The following is a 13367-nucleotide window of genomic DNA, read 5'->3' as shown; positions in this document are numbered from 1 at the left end:
GGTTTTCAGAGCCTGCAGAGGGACTTGGACCAGCTGGAAAAATGGGCTGAAAAATGGCAGATGGAGTTTAATGCAGACAAGTGTGAGGTATTGCATGTTGGAAGGACAAACCAAGGTAGAACATACAGAGTTAATGGTAAAGCACTGAGGAGTGCAGTGGAACAGAGGGATCTGGGAATACAGATACAAAATTCCCTAAAAGTGGCGTCACAGGTAGATAGGGACGTAAAGAGAGCTTTTGGTACATTGGCCTTTATTAATCGAAGTACTGAGTATAAGAGCTGGAATGTTATGATGAGGTTGTATAAGGCATTGGTGAGGCCGAATCTGGAGTATCATGTTCAGTTTTGGTCACCAAATTACAGGAAGGATATAAATAAGGTTGAAAGAGTACAGAGAAGGTTTACAAGTTTGTTGCCGGGACTTGAGAAACTCAGTTACAGAGAAAGGTTGAATAGGTTAGGACTTTATTCCGTGGACCGTAGAAGAATGAGGGGAGATTTGATAGAGGTATATAAAATTATGATGGGTATAGATAGAGTGAATGCAAGCAGGCTTTTTCCACTGAGGCAAGGGGAGAAAAAAACCAGAGGACATGGGTTAAGGGTGAGGGGGGAAAAGTTTAAAGGGAACATTAGGGAGGGGCTTCTTCACACAGAGAGTGGTGGGAGTGTGGAATGAACTGCCAGACGAGGTGGTAAATGCGGGTTCTTTTTTAACATTTAAGAATAAATTGGACAGATAAATGGATGGGAGGTGTATGGAGGGATATGATCCGTGTGCAGGTCAGTGGGACTAGGCAGAAAATGGTTTGGCACAGCCAAGAAGGGCCAAAAGGCCTGTTTCTGTGCTGTGGTTTCTATGGTTCTATGGTTCTATGGATTCAGCAGTGGCTGGATGGGAGACGCCAGAGAGTAGTGGTGGATAACTGTCAGGTTGGGGGCTGGTGTCTAGTGGTGTGCCTCAGGGATCTGTACTGGGTCCAATGTTGTTTGTCATATATATTAATGATCTGGATGATGGGGTGGTAAATTGGATTAGTAAGTATGCAGATGATACTAAGATAGGTGGAGTTGTGGATAATGAAGTAGGTTTTCAAAACTTGCAGAAAGATTTAGGTCAGTTAGAAGAGTGGGCTGAAAGATGGCAGATGGAGTTTAATGCAGATAAATGTGAGGTGCTACATTTTGGTAGGACTAATCAAAATAGGACATACATGGTAAATGGTAGGGCATTGAAGAATGCAGTAGAACAGAGGGATCTAGGAATAATGGTGCATAGTTCCCTGAAGGTGGAATCTCATGTGGATAGGGTGGTGAAGAAAGCTTTTGGTTTGCTGGCCTTTATAAATCAGAGCATTGAGTATAGGAGTTGGGATGTAATGTTGAAATTGTACAAGGCATTGGTAAGGCCAAATTTGGAGTATTGTGTACAGTTCTGGTCACCGAATTATAGGAAAGATGTCAACAAAATTGAGAGAGTACAGAGAAGATTTACTAGCATGTTACCTGGGTTTCATCTCTTAAGTTACAGAGAAAGGTGAAATAAGTTGGGTTTTTATTCTTTGCAGCGTAGAAGGTTGAGGGGGGACATAATAGAGGTATTTAAAATTATGAGCAAGATAGATAGAGTTGATGTGGAAAGGCTTTTTCCAATGAGAGTGGGGGAGATTCGAACAAGAGGACATGAGTTGAGAGTTAAAGGGCAAAAGTTTAGGGATAACATGAGGGGGAACTTCTTTACCCAGAGAGTGGTAGCTGTGTGGAACGAGCTTCCAGCAGAAGTGGTTGAGGCAGGTTTGATGTTGTCATTTAAAGTTAAATTGGACAGCCCATCCCCCACATGAGCCATCTGTTGTCGGCCCCCAACCAACACATATTCCACTCTCCCCTCCTACCCCTCCTCACAGTCCCCCACCCTGATCTCATGACTATACCCTTTCTCCACATGAAACCACCATGGTGGGCTTCACAGCTGAACTGGTGAGAAGACAGCTGAAACGTCTCAACCCAAGCAAGTCTGCAGGACCGGATGGTGTCAGTACCAGGGTGCTCAAAGCCTGTGCCCCTCAGCTACGTGGAGTACTTCGCCGTGTATTCAACCTGAGCCTGTGACAATGTCTCCCATCCACTACATAATGTACTGGGTGGGCACAGGAGTACATTCAGCCAGAGACCCATTCCACGGAGATGCAACACAGAGCGTCATAGGAAGTCATTCCTGCCTGTGGCCATCAAACTTTACAACTCCTTTCTTGGAGGGTCAGACACCCTGAGCCAATAGGCTGGTCCTGGACTTATTTCCTGACATAATACATATTACTATTTAACTATTTATGGTTTTATTACTACTTAATTATTTATGGTGCAACTGTAACAAAAACCAATTTCCCCCAGGATCAATAAAGTATGACTATAACTATGTCTATGACTATATGGACAGGAAAGGAATGGTGGGTTATGGGCTGAGTGCAGGTCGGTGGGACTAGGTGAGAGTAAGAGTTTGGCATGGACTAGAAGGGCTGAGATGCCTGTTTCCGTGCTGTAATTGTTATATGGTTATATGGTTACTCAGTGCCATTCCTATTCTGTTTATAGCCTCTTGTTTGATTCCAATGAGACTCAATATAAGCATAAACCACACTCTATCTTCTATTTCTGCACATAGCAGTTTTCCAGTTTAAGTTTGACAATTTGAGATAACTCACTTTCTACATTCAGTGGCCGTTTTATTAGGTGCACCTGTACACTTCTTGTTAATGCAAATCAGCCTATTCTGTGGCAGCAACTCAATACATAAAAGCATGCAGACTTGGTCAAGAGGTTCAGTTGTTGTTCAGACCAAACATCAGAATGAGAAAGAAATGTTATGTAAAGAAATGTGAGAAAGAAATGTGGCATAGAGTCAAGAAGATTAGAGAGTTAAGTGCGTGACTCAAGGATTGGTGTGGGAGAAGTGGACTTAATTTATGGGAAATTGGTACCAGTATTGTGCCAATGGGACGGGCTCTGCCTGAACTGTGATGGGATCTGGCTCCTAGTGAGTCACATAACTAGGCTGTGGATAGGCCTTTAAACTAAATTGTAGGGAGGTGGGTTCAACAGATTGGAGAAGTATGGATAAAGTCAAAAAAGAAAAGTATAGATAATGATAAAGTAAAAGCTAAAGGTAAACAGAAAAATAAGAGTGGAATAAAGAAAAGTCAAGTGCAAAAGAGAAAAGATTTCAAGATTCTAAAAGCACAGTGAGTGTACGGGCACTTTATCTGAATGCCCATATATATTCAAAAGATGGTCAGTGAACTTGTGACACAAATCAGTACAAAAAGGTATGATTTAATGGCCATTACAGAGATGTGGTTGCAGGGTGGAGAGGATTGGGAATATCCAAGGATATCAGGTAATATGGAAGGATAGGCAGAGAGGTAAGGGAGGTGGGTAGCACTCTTAACTAAAGATGAGATCAGGGCGATAGGGAGAGACGACATAAGATCTAAGGAGCAGAATGTTGAATCCATCTGGGTAGAGATTAGGAATAGTAAAGGGAAAAAATCACTGGTGGGAGTTTTCTATCGGCCACTGAATAATAACATTACAGTGGCACAGGCAATAAACAGAGAAATATCTCAGTCATGTAAGAATGGATCAGCAGTTATCATGGCGACTTTAATTTGCACATAGATTAGGTGAATCAAGTTGGTTGAGGCAGTCTTGAGGAGGGCTTCATAGAATGCATCCTGATGGCTTTCTTGAACAGCATGTTACTAAACCTACAAGGGAACGTGCTATCTTAAATCTGGTCCTGTGCAATGAGACAGGTAAAATTAGTGATCTTGTAGTTAGGGATGCTCCTCGAAAGAGTGATCACAGTTTGATCGAGTTTCTCATACAAATGGAGGGTGCAATAGTTCAATCAAAAACCAATGCATTATGCCTAAACAATGGAGACTACAATGGGATGAGGGAGGATTTGGCTAGTGTAGACTGGTGAATGTCACATGACTGTTCCAAAAAGGATATAGGCAAAAGGCAGGTAACAACAGGCCACACACATCAAAGTTGCTGGTGAACACAGCAGGCCAGGCAGCATCCCTAGGAAGAGGTACAATTGGCGGTTCAGGCCGAGACCCTTTGTCGACTGTGCCTCTTCCTAGAGATGCTGCCTGGCCTGCTGCGTTCACCAGCAACTTTGATGTGTGTTGCTTGAATTTCCAGCATCTGCAGAATTCCTGTTGTTTGCATTTTTAAAATTAACTACAGGCCAGTTAGTTTAACATCTCTAGTTGGGAAAATGCTTGAAGCTATCATTAAAGAAGAAATAGTGAGGCATCTGGCAAGAAATGGATCCATCAGGCAGACGCAGCATGGATTCAGCAAAGGCAGCTCCTGTTTGACAAACTTACTAGAGTTCTTTGAGGATACAATGACTGCAGTGGAAAGAGGGGAACAGATGGATGTTATTTACTTGGAATTCCAGAAGGCGTTTGATAAGGTGCTCCATAAAAGACTTATCGATAAGATAAGGATGCGTAGAGTTGGGGGTGATGTATTAGCATGGATAGAGGATTGCTTAACTAATAGAAAGCAGAGAGCTGGGATACATGGGTGTTTCTCTGGTTGGCAATCAGTGGTGAGTGGTGTGCTGCAGGGGTCGGTGCTGTTCATGATATACATTAATGATCTGGAAGAGAGGACCGAGTGTAGTGTATCTAGGTTTGCTGATGATACTAAATTGAGTGGAAAAGCAAATTGTACAGAAGATACGGAGAGTCTGCAGAGAGCTATAGATAGGTTAAGTGAATGGGTAAGGGTCTGGCAGATGGAGTACAATGTTGGAAATGCGAGGTCATCACTTTGGAAGGAAAAATGGAAGATCAGATTATTATTTAAATGGTAAAAAAACTGCAGTGTGCTGCTGTGCAGAGGGACTTGGGAGTGTTTATGCATGAATCACAAAACGTTGGTTTGCAGGTGCAGCAGGCTATCAGGAAGGCTAATGGAAGTTTGGCCTTCATTGTTAGAGGGATTGAATTTAAGAGCAGGGAGGTTATGCTGCAACTGTACAGGGTACTGGTGTGGCCGAACCTGGAGTACTAAGTGCAGTTCTGGTCTCCTTACTTGAGGAAGCATATGCTGGTTTTGGAGGTGGTGCAGAGGAGGTTCACCAGGTTGATTCCAGAGATGAGGGGATTAGACTGTGAGGAGGGATTGAGTCACCTGGGACTGTACTCACTGGAATTCAGAAGAATGAGAGGAGATCTTACAGAAACATATAAAATAATAAAAGGGATAGATAAGATAGAGGCAGGAAAGTTGTTTCCACTGATAGGTGAGACTAGAACTAGGGGACATAGCCTCAAGATTTGGGGAGTGGATTTACGATGGTGGAACTGCTTCTCCCAGGGGATGGTAAATCTGTGGAATTCTCCGCCCAATGAAGCAGTAGAGGCTACCTCAGTAAATATATTTAAGACAAGGTTGGATAGATTTTTGCATAGTAGAGGAATTGAGGGTTATGGGGAAAAGGCAGGTCAGTGGAGATGAATCCATGGCCAGATCAGCCATGATCTTATTGAATGGTGGAGCAGGCTCATTCGTTAGTTGGCCTATTCCTGTTCCTATCTCTTATATTCTTATGAAAGTGGCTACACACGTCAATGATGAGGTTAAGAAGGCTTATGGGATGTTTGCTTTTATTAGTTGAGGCATTGAGTTCAAAAGTCAGGAGTTGCAACTTTATAAAACTCTGGTTAAGGCACATCTAGAGTATTGCATACAGTTCTGGTTGCCTCACTATTGAAAGGATAGTTTCAATAGGATAGGTTGCCTCACTATTGAAGAGGTTTACTAGGATGATTCCTTGTCTGAAGAGCATGTGCTGTCACGAGAGGCTGGAAAAACTTGGGCTGTTTTCTCTGGAGTGCTGGAGGCTGAGGGGAGATCTGGTAAAGGTTTATAGGAATATGAGAGGCATCGATGGATCAGACGGGGAGTATTTTTCCCAGAGTATAACTACCTAATATCAAAGACATGCATTGAAGGTGAGCGGAGCTAGGTTCAAAGGGGATGTGAGGGGCAAGTTTTTTGCTCACGGAGTGGTTGATGCCTGGAATGCACTGCTGGTGTGCAGGTAGAGGCAAATATATTAGAGGCTTTGAAGAGATGTTTGGATAGGCACATGGATGTGGGGAACGTGGAGGGATACGGACATGGTGTGGGTAGGAGGGATTAATATTTGGATGTTTTTGATTTGGTTTTTAGCTGGGTCAGCACAACATTGTGGGCCAAATGGCCTGTTCCTGTATTGTACTGTTCTACATTTGATGTTCGATGTTCCCACAACCAATGGGATCCCCTTCAAGGACTCTTCATCTCATGTTCTCGATGTTCACGGATAGAAATCGAGATCCGATTTCTAAATAGATATTGAATCTTTGGACACTACCTCATTTTTTTTAATATGCAGTATTTCTGTTTTTGCACCTTTTTAAAAATCTATTCAATATACGTAATTGATTTACTTGTTTATTTATTATTTTTAAAATTTTATGTATTATTATTTGTACCATATAGCCTACTGTATATTATGGGACTACTTTATGTTGTAGTAATACGTCATTTCATGATCTGTACGTGTGTGTTCAGTTCGGTTTCAGTCAGTAAAGAACCCTGTTAACTTAGCTCCCATCTCCAGCGTTGTTATTTATAGCTTTGTTGTGTGACCCGGCCACATATACAACAAATTGGCGATGAGGTTAATGAAACTACATCGTATCGGAACGCTGTGTTTTAATTGATAACGACACTCGGAAGAAGAGCGCAAGGTACAAGCCAAGGCAGAGCGAAGCCACGAGTCCAAAAGGAAACGGAAGCACAGCTGCAGGTCGGGAACATCGAGAGACCAAGCGACACAGTCGGAGCCACAGCACATCCAGCCGACACCACAGCCGGTGCTGACCCCAGGGGCTGAGGGTCTGCCTGCCCCAGAAGGGAGATAAAAAGAAGCGACACACATATCTAGGCGGAGTGCGCTCGTGGTGCTAGCCAAAAGGACACGTGAGTCAAAAAAGAAAATAAGGGGCGAGCGGGGCTTAATTAACATAACAAAGATGGCAGTGATTGGAACCATTACAGCATTTGATAGTGGCATTGAAGACTGGGCAACTTATATTGAAAGGGTGGAGTTATATTGTGAGGCTAATGGTGTTAATGATGAAAAGAAAGCCAGCGTCTTAGGCTACGTCCACACTAGACCGGATAAATCCATAACCAAAGCTTTTTCTCTTCACCTTGATCCTCCATCCACACTGAAACGGCGTTTTCCTCCCCCAAAAACGGAGCTTTTCTAAAATGCCGTCCAGAGTGTGTAAATTTGAAAATGCCGATTTTGCAGAGCAGTGTGGACGGGGTAACCAGAGATTTATAAAAACGCTGTCATGACGTGCCGGAACAGACAGCGGCAGCGCGGCATTTCATTGTTTTCTTGAACGCGACTCCCCACACAACCTAACAGTTTCAGAACAGACGGCAACAAGACTGAAGCCAGAAGAGTTAGAAATGTACTCACCAAATACTTTGACCCATAGCTTACTGAATAAATAAGTATACTCACTTTGCCCTGTTTTCTGTCCTTGCTTGTATGAAGGTGGTTTGCCTATTGACGCAAGCACTTCTCTGACAGTAGATGTGTAACAGCCTAATGTAACATTGTATGAAAATACAAGATAACACTGATGCAGACATGTTTTATACATTTAACAAGGTGCTTTATTAACAAGGGCAGGGTTGAAGTGCTCGGCAGAGGATGGTGCTCGGAGAGGCGGTGTCGGAAGCTCGAAGTTTTCGGACGGACTCAGAGTCAGCTGTGGTCAGGTGCTTCCAATGGTGCTGCATCAACAAGTTTGCGGCGCTTGGAGGTTCATGGCAGAGACAGTTTCTCCCTTCTGCCGCCTGCATGAGATGATGAGTCTATCGGAACTTTGAGACTTCTTTTTACCATGCCCATGGTCTGCTCTTTATCAAATTATGGTATTGTTTTGCACTGTTGTAACTATATGTTATAATTATGTGGTTTTGTCAGTTTTAGTCTTGGTTTGTCCTGTGTTTTTCTTGTGATATCATTCTAGAGGAACATTATATCATTTTTTAATGCATGCATTTCTAAATGACAATAAATGAGGACTGAGTGTCATCATAATCTAACCTAATCTATTAATGCAACAGAGTTAGTCAGTTTTCCAATATTCGTCATCAGCCATGTCATACTGTCCATGAACTCCCTATTGGTTGCCTCCATATGCTCCAGTATTTGTTTTTTTTTAGTTTTAAGTCCTCCTGCGCGAGAGCCAACAGCTGTCCCTCATTTGGCAATTTCCTTCTAAATTTTTCTAGTCTGTAACTGCACAAACACGCACTTTCACAGCGAGATTCAACACCAAACATGTCGCTTGTTTTCTGTAGATGTGTCCTGCACATGCCCAGTAGGAGGAGATTCGCCCAATTACCCGTTTTAATGTGGATGGAGGTATTTTCAAAAACACCTGGTGCGGACGCCTATCGTTTTTACATGAAACCGGCGTTTTCAAAATTATCCAGTCTAGTGTGGACGTAGCCTTACTCAGTATTATGGGAGCAAAAACATACGGGCTGCTACGGAGCTTGTTAACCCCTGAAAAGCCAGCTGACAAAACGTTCAAGCAAATAGTAGACACCCTCCAACAGCATTTAAACCCCAAACCACTGGTCATTGCTGAAAGGTTTAAATTCCATAAACGGAATCAGAGCAAAAATGAAAGCATTTCTGAATATTGTGCTGAATTGTGCAAATTATCAGAATGTTGTCAATTTGGACCTGGTCTATCAGATGCATTGAGGACCAGGTTAGTGTGTGGCATGCACTGTCAAATCACATAGAAGAAGCTCCTGTGTGAAAAAGACCATACATTCGAGAAAGTGCTAAACATCTCAATATCAACGGAAACAGCGGCACGGGGTGCTTCCGAGATACAACAAAAATGTCTGGAATATGCCACTAATAAAATGTCACTGAACAGAAATGAAGGAAAGAAATTTTACTGTTGTGGGAACAGGTCACATGACCCTGATGATTGTTGGTTTAAAGACAAAGAATGCAGAAACTGTGGCAAACAGGGCCACATTGGCACAGTATGCAAAGCTAGTAAACAGCAGAAAAAGGGCAAGATACGGAGAAACAAGAAACCCCAGAAAGGAAAACACAACAAGGTACACAAAATGAAAGAAAGCAATTCTGATGAAAACGACTTAGACAAAAGCGAATTGTCTTGTCTGCAACTTCACAGCGTGAAAGAGACAGATGATCGAAGAGTAATAAGGATCACTCCAGAAGTGGTAGGCGTGAGACTGAAAATGGAGTTGGACACAGGCTCAGCTTTAATAGTGATCTCTGTACACGACTACAGACAACTGTTTTCTCACATACCTCTGAAACGAATTAAGCTGCTGCTAAAGACTTACACAGGACAGAAAGTACGTCCCAAAGGTAAAATTAAAGTGACCTACGGAGACAAAACTCAGCAGCTGAACCTCTATGTACTGAAAAATGGAGGACCACCGTTGCTGGGACGTGAATGGCTCAGGAAAATTCCGTTGGACTGGCACACCATCAAGGCACTAGATGTGTCAGCAAAGGAGGGCAGCAAGGCTACATCTAAGAGACTGTCACAAATTCTTGCTGACTCTGAGCAAGTGTTCACGAAAGGAACAGGAACACTTCAGGGCATGAAGGCAAAGATTGAGATTGAGGAAAATGCATGTCCAAAATTTCACAAAGCCAGACCAGAGCCATATACAATCTGTCCTACAGCAGATGCAGAGCTGAAAAATCTGGAGCAGACTGGGGTCCTGTCGAAGGTGGGTTGGAGTGAATGGGCCACCCCTATTGTTCCAGTGATGAAGTGAACCTCCAGCACAAAACCAGGAAAACCAAGCAAGGTGCGCATGTGTGGTGACTTTAAAGTGACTGTCAATCCAGTGCTCCACACAGTACAGTACCCCTACCCCGAACTGAGGACATTTTTGCTTCCCTGTCAGGGGAACATTTCACAAAAATAGATTTGACCCAGGCTTACCTTCAAATGGAAATCGAGGAAGCATCCAAGAAATACCTGACAGTAAATACACACAAAGGACTTTATCAGTACAATAGGTTGGTGTTTGGGATAGCATCAGCTCCTGCAATGTGGCAAAGGGCAATGGACCAGGTTCTGCAGGGGAATCCAGGGACTCAGTGTTACCTGGATGACATCATTGTCACCAACAAAGATGACGACGAACATCTTTCTAACCTAAAACAAGTGCTCACCAGGTTACGAGAATATGGGCTCAGAGCTAATCGACAGAAATGTGAGGTTTACAAAAAGGAAATTTCATACTGTGGGCATGTGAATCAATAAGGATGGCTTACACACATCTCAAGACAAGATAGAAGTGGTGCTTAAGGCACCACCACCTGAAAATGTGTCTCAGCTGAGAGCATATCTTGGTCTAGTGAACTACCACAAGTTCTTGCCTAACCTATCCACAGTCCTACACCCACTAAATGCATTATCACAGTCAGGGACACATTGGAAGTGGACTGAGAGCTGTGAGAAAACGTTTCAGGAAACTAAAAGACTCATAATTTCAGAAAGGGTGCTAACGCACTTTGACTCCTCCTTACCTATCCAACTAGCTTGTGATGCCTCGCCCCATGGGATAGGAGCTGTGTTATCGCACAAGTTTCCAGATGGCTCTGAAAGACCAATAGCCTTTGCCTCAAGAATGCTAACTTCAGCTGAACACAACTACGCACAGATTGACAGAGAGGCCCTAAGCCTCGTGTGGAGAGTCAGGAAATTCAGTCACTACCTGTATGGCCAGAAGTTTACTCTGTTGACTGACCATCAGCCTCTCGTGTCAATCTTCAACCCAAGGAAAGGCGTTCCAGTGATGATAGCACAAAGGCTGCAGTGATGGTCTCTTTTCTTAGAAGGTCACAGGTATGACATCGAAGATAAGGGGACCAAGCAACACGGCAATGCAGATGGTTTGTCATGTTTACCACTGCCCGCTTCCGAGATAACTACGCAAATGGATTCAGCAGAGGTCTTTCACAGAACAATAGCTGAACGATTACCAGTGACAAACAGCCTCATTGCAAGGGAAACACGCAATGACCCTACGTTGTCAAAAGTGTATGACATCGCGGTAAACGGATGGCCAGTGCGGGGTTACACACTGTTTCCAGCCTTCTCAGTGAGGAAGGAGCAGTTGTCAGTGTGTCCAGGAACACTAATGCGTGGCTCATGAGTTGTGATTCCTCCCAAGCTACGCACCACAGTGCTGGAGGAACTTCACAAGGGGCACCTGGGTATTGTGTAGATGAAAGGTCTTGCCCGTGCCTATGTGTGGTGGCCAGGAATCGATAAACAGATTGAGGACTTGACCAAGAACTGCTCTGGATGTCAGAAGATCCAGAACACACCACCATAAGCCCTTCTCCATCCATGGGAGTGGCCCTCATCACCATGGCAACGAGAGCACATTGACTCTGCTGGACCATTCATGGACTCTATCTTTTTAAACGCCATTGATGCACATTCCAAATGGCCAAAGGTTATCGAAATGAAAACAACCACATCAGAAAAGACCATTACGTTTCTGAGGACCATGTTCGCCAGGAATGGCATACCAGAACAAATCTGCACAGACAATGGATGACAATTCGTCTCTGAAGAATTCCAAAGTTTTGTGAAGAACAATGGAATCAAGCACTTTACATCGGCCCCTTACCATCCATCCACAAATGGCTTGTCAGAAAGATTTGTACAGACATTCAAGAAAGCCATCAAGGCAATGGACAGCGAAAATCGACCACTGCAACACAAGATAGACAACTTCCTCCTTGCCTATGGTAATGCAGTACACGCAACCACTAACCAGACTCCAACGATGATGTTTCTGAACAGGAACCTGAGGTCCCTCATGGATCTTCTCAGACCAGATGTACGGCGTGATGTGGAGAACAGACAGTTCAAACACTTGATTGCTCAGTCAACACGAAGCTTCAGCGTGGGACAGTCAGTTCTTGCACATGATTACCGGACTGAAAAGTGGCAACCGGGTATAATTTCTGCCATAGATGGGCCACTGATGTATAGAGTACAGGTGGGAGAGAACGTATAGAGACGTCATGAGGATCAAATCCTGAATGCTCAGGTGAAAAACACAACAACACCTTGCCCTGACTCCCCGGACATAAAAACAAACACCCCTGATGTGGCCACATCAGCCTCATCCACAGATAAGCCTGTCATCAGTGCTGAGGACCCACCTGATGTACCTGTGGAGACTCATTCCCCAAAGCAAATGTTTCAGGGCAGATGTTACCTGGCAAGGCAGAGAAGAACCCCCCCCCCACCCCCTCCCTAGAGATTTGAGTTATAATTATTATTATTATGTTATTTTGTAATAATTTGATATTATTAAGGTGCTTAGTAAACAATTGGTAGGCGTTTCTATGTTAAGGGTACACATATTTGTTTAGCATAGTGCCCCAGAAAAGGAACAGTTGATACACTATTAAAATAAAAGGGGAGGAGTGTACTGTATAGCCTACTGTATATTATGGGACTACTTTATGTTGTAGTAACACATCGTTGCATGCGCTATTAGGCGCGTATTGATCTGTACGTGTGTGTTCAGTTCGGTTTCAGTCAGTAAAGAACCCTGTTAACTTAGCTCCCATCTCCAGTGTTTTCATTTATAGTTTTGTTGTGTAACCCGGCCACATACACAACATTATTATTATTTTTTCTCTCTGCTAGATTATATATTGCACTGAATTGCTGCTGCTAAGTTAACAAATTTCATGTCCCATGCCAGTGATAATAAACCTGATTCTGATATGTGTTGATCCCCACCTATGGCTTCACTTCCACCTAAGTGAGTAAGAGTACAGAGTCTCATGTCATTGCATGAACAAAGAGAAACTTGCATTTACAATCACATCCCCTTGAGTGGGCAGTTAATTCAGGGACTTCGTCTTCTTGTATTTTGGGCTTTGAGTTTTTACAATTGTATTTCAAAAGACAAGTGCAAGCTGAATTGCTTTCCTCAGTCTTGTGTATAATCTTTAACCCATTCCTCAAGAATGTGACTGGAATAATCTGCCTCCACTGTGTTACCTTCCATATATAATTGATTTTCAAAGACCTCTGGAACCACAGATTAACACTTGCATTTTGTTTTGCACACAATAATGCTACTGTCCTCAAAACCAAAGCTCTGTCCTGATTACAAAAGTGCTGCAAAATGCTAATTATATATTTTAAATGTATGTTGTGACTC

This window comes from Mobula birostris, chromosome 1 (assembly GCF_030028105.1).
Source record: "Mobula birostris isolate sMobBir1 chromosome 1, sMobBir1.hap1, whole genome shotgun sequence".
In the NCBI taxonomy this organism is placed as follows: Eukaryota; Metazoa; Chordata; class Chondrichthyes; order Myliobatiformes; family Myliobatidae; genus Mobula; species Mobula birostris.
Note: the sequence above shows the minus strand (reverse complement) of the source record.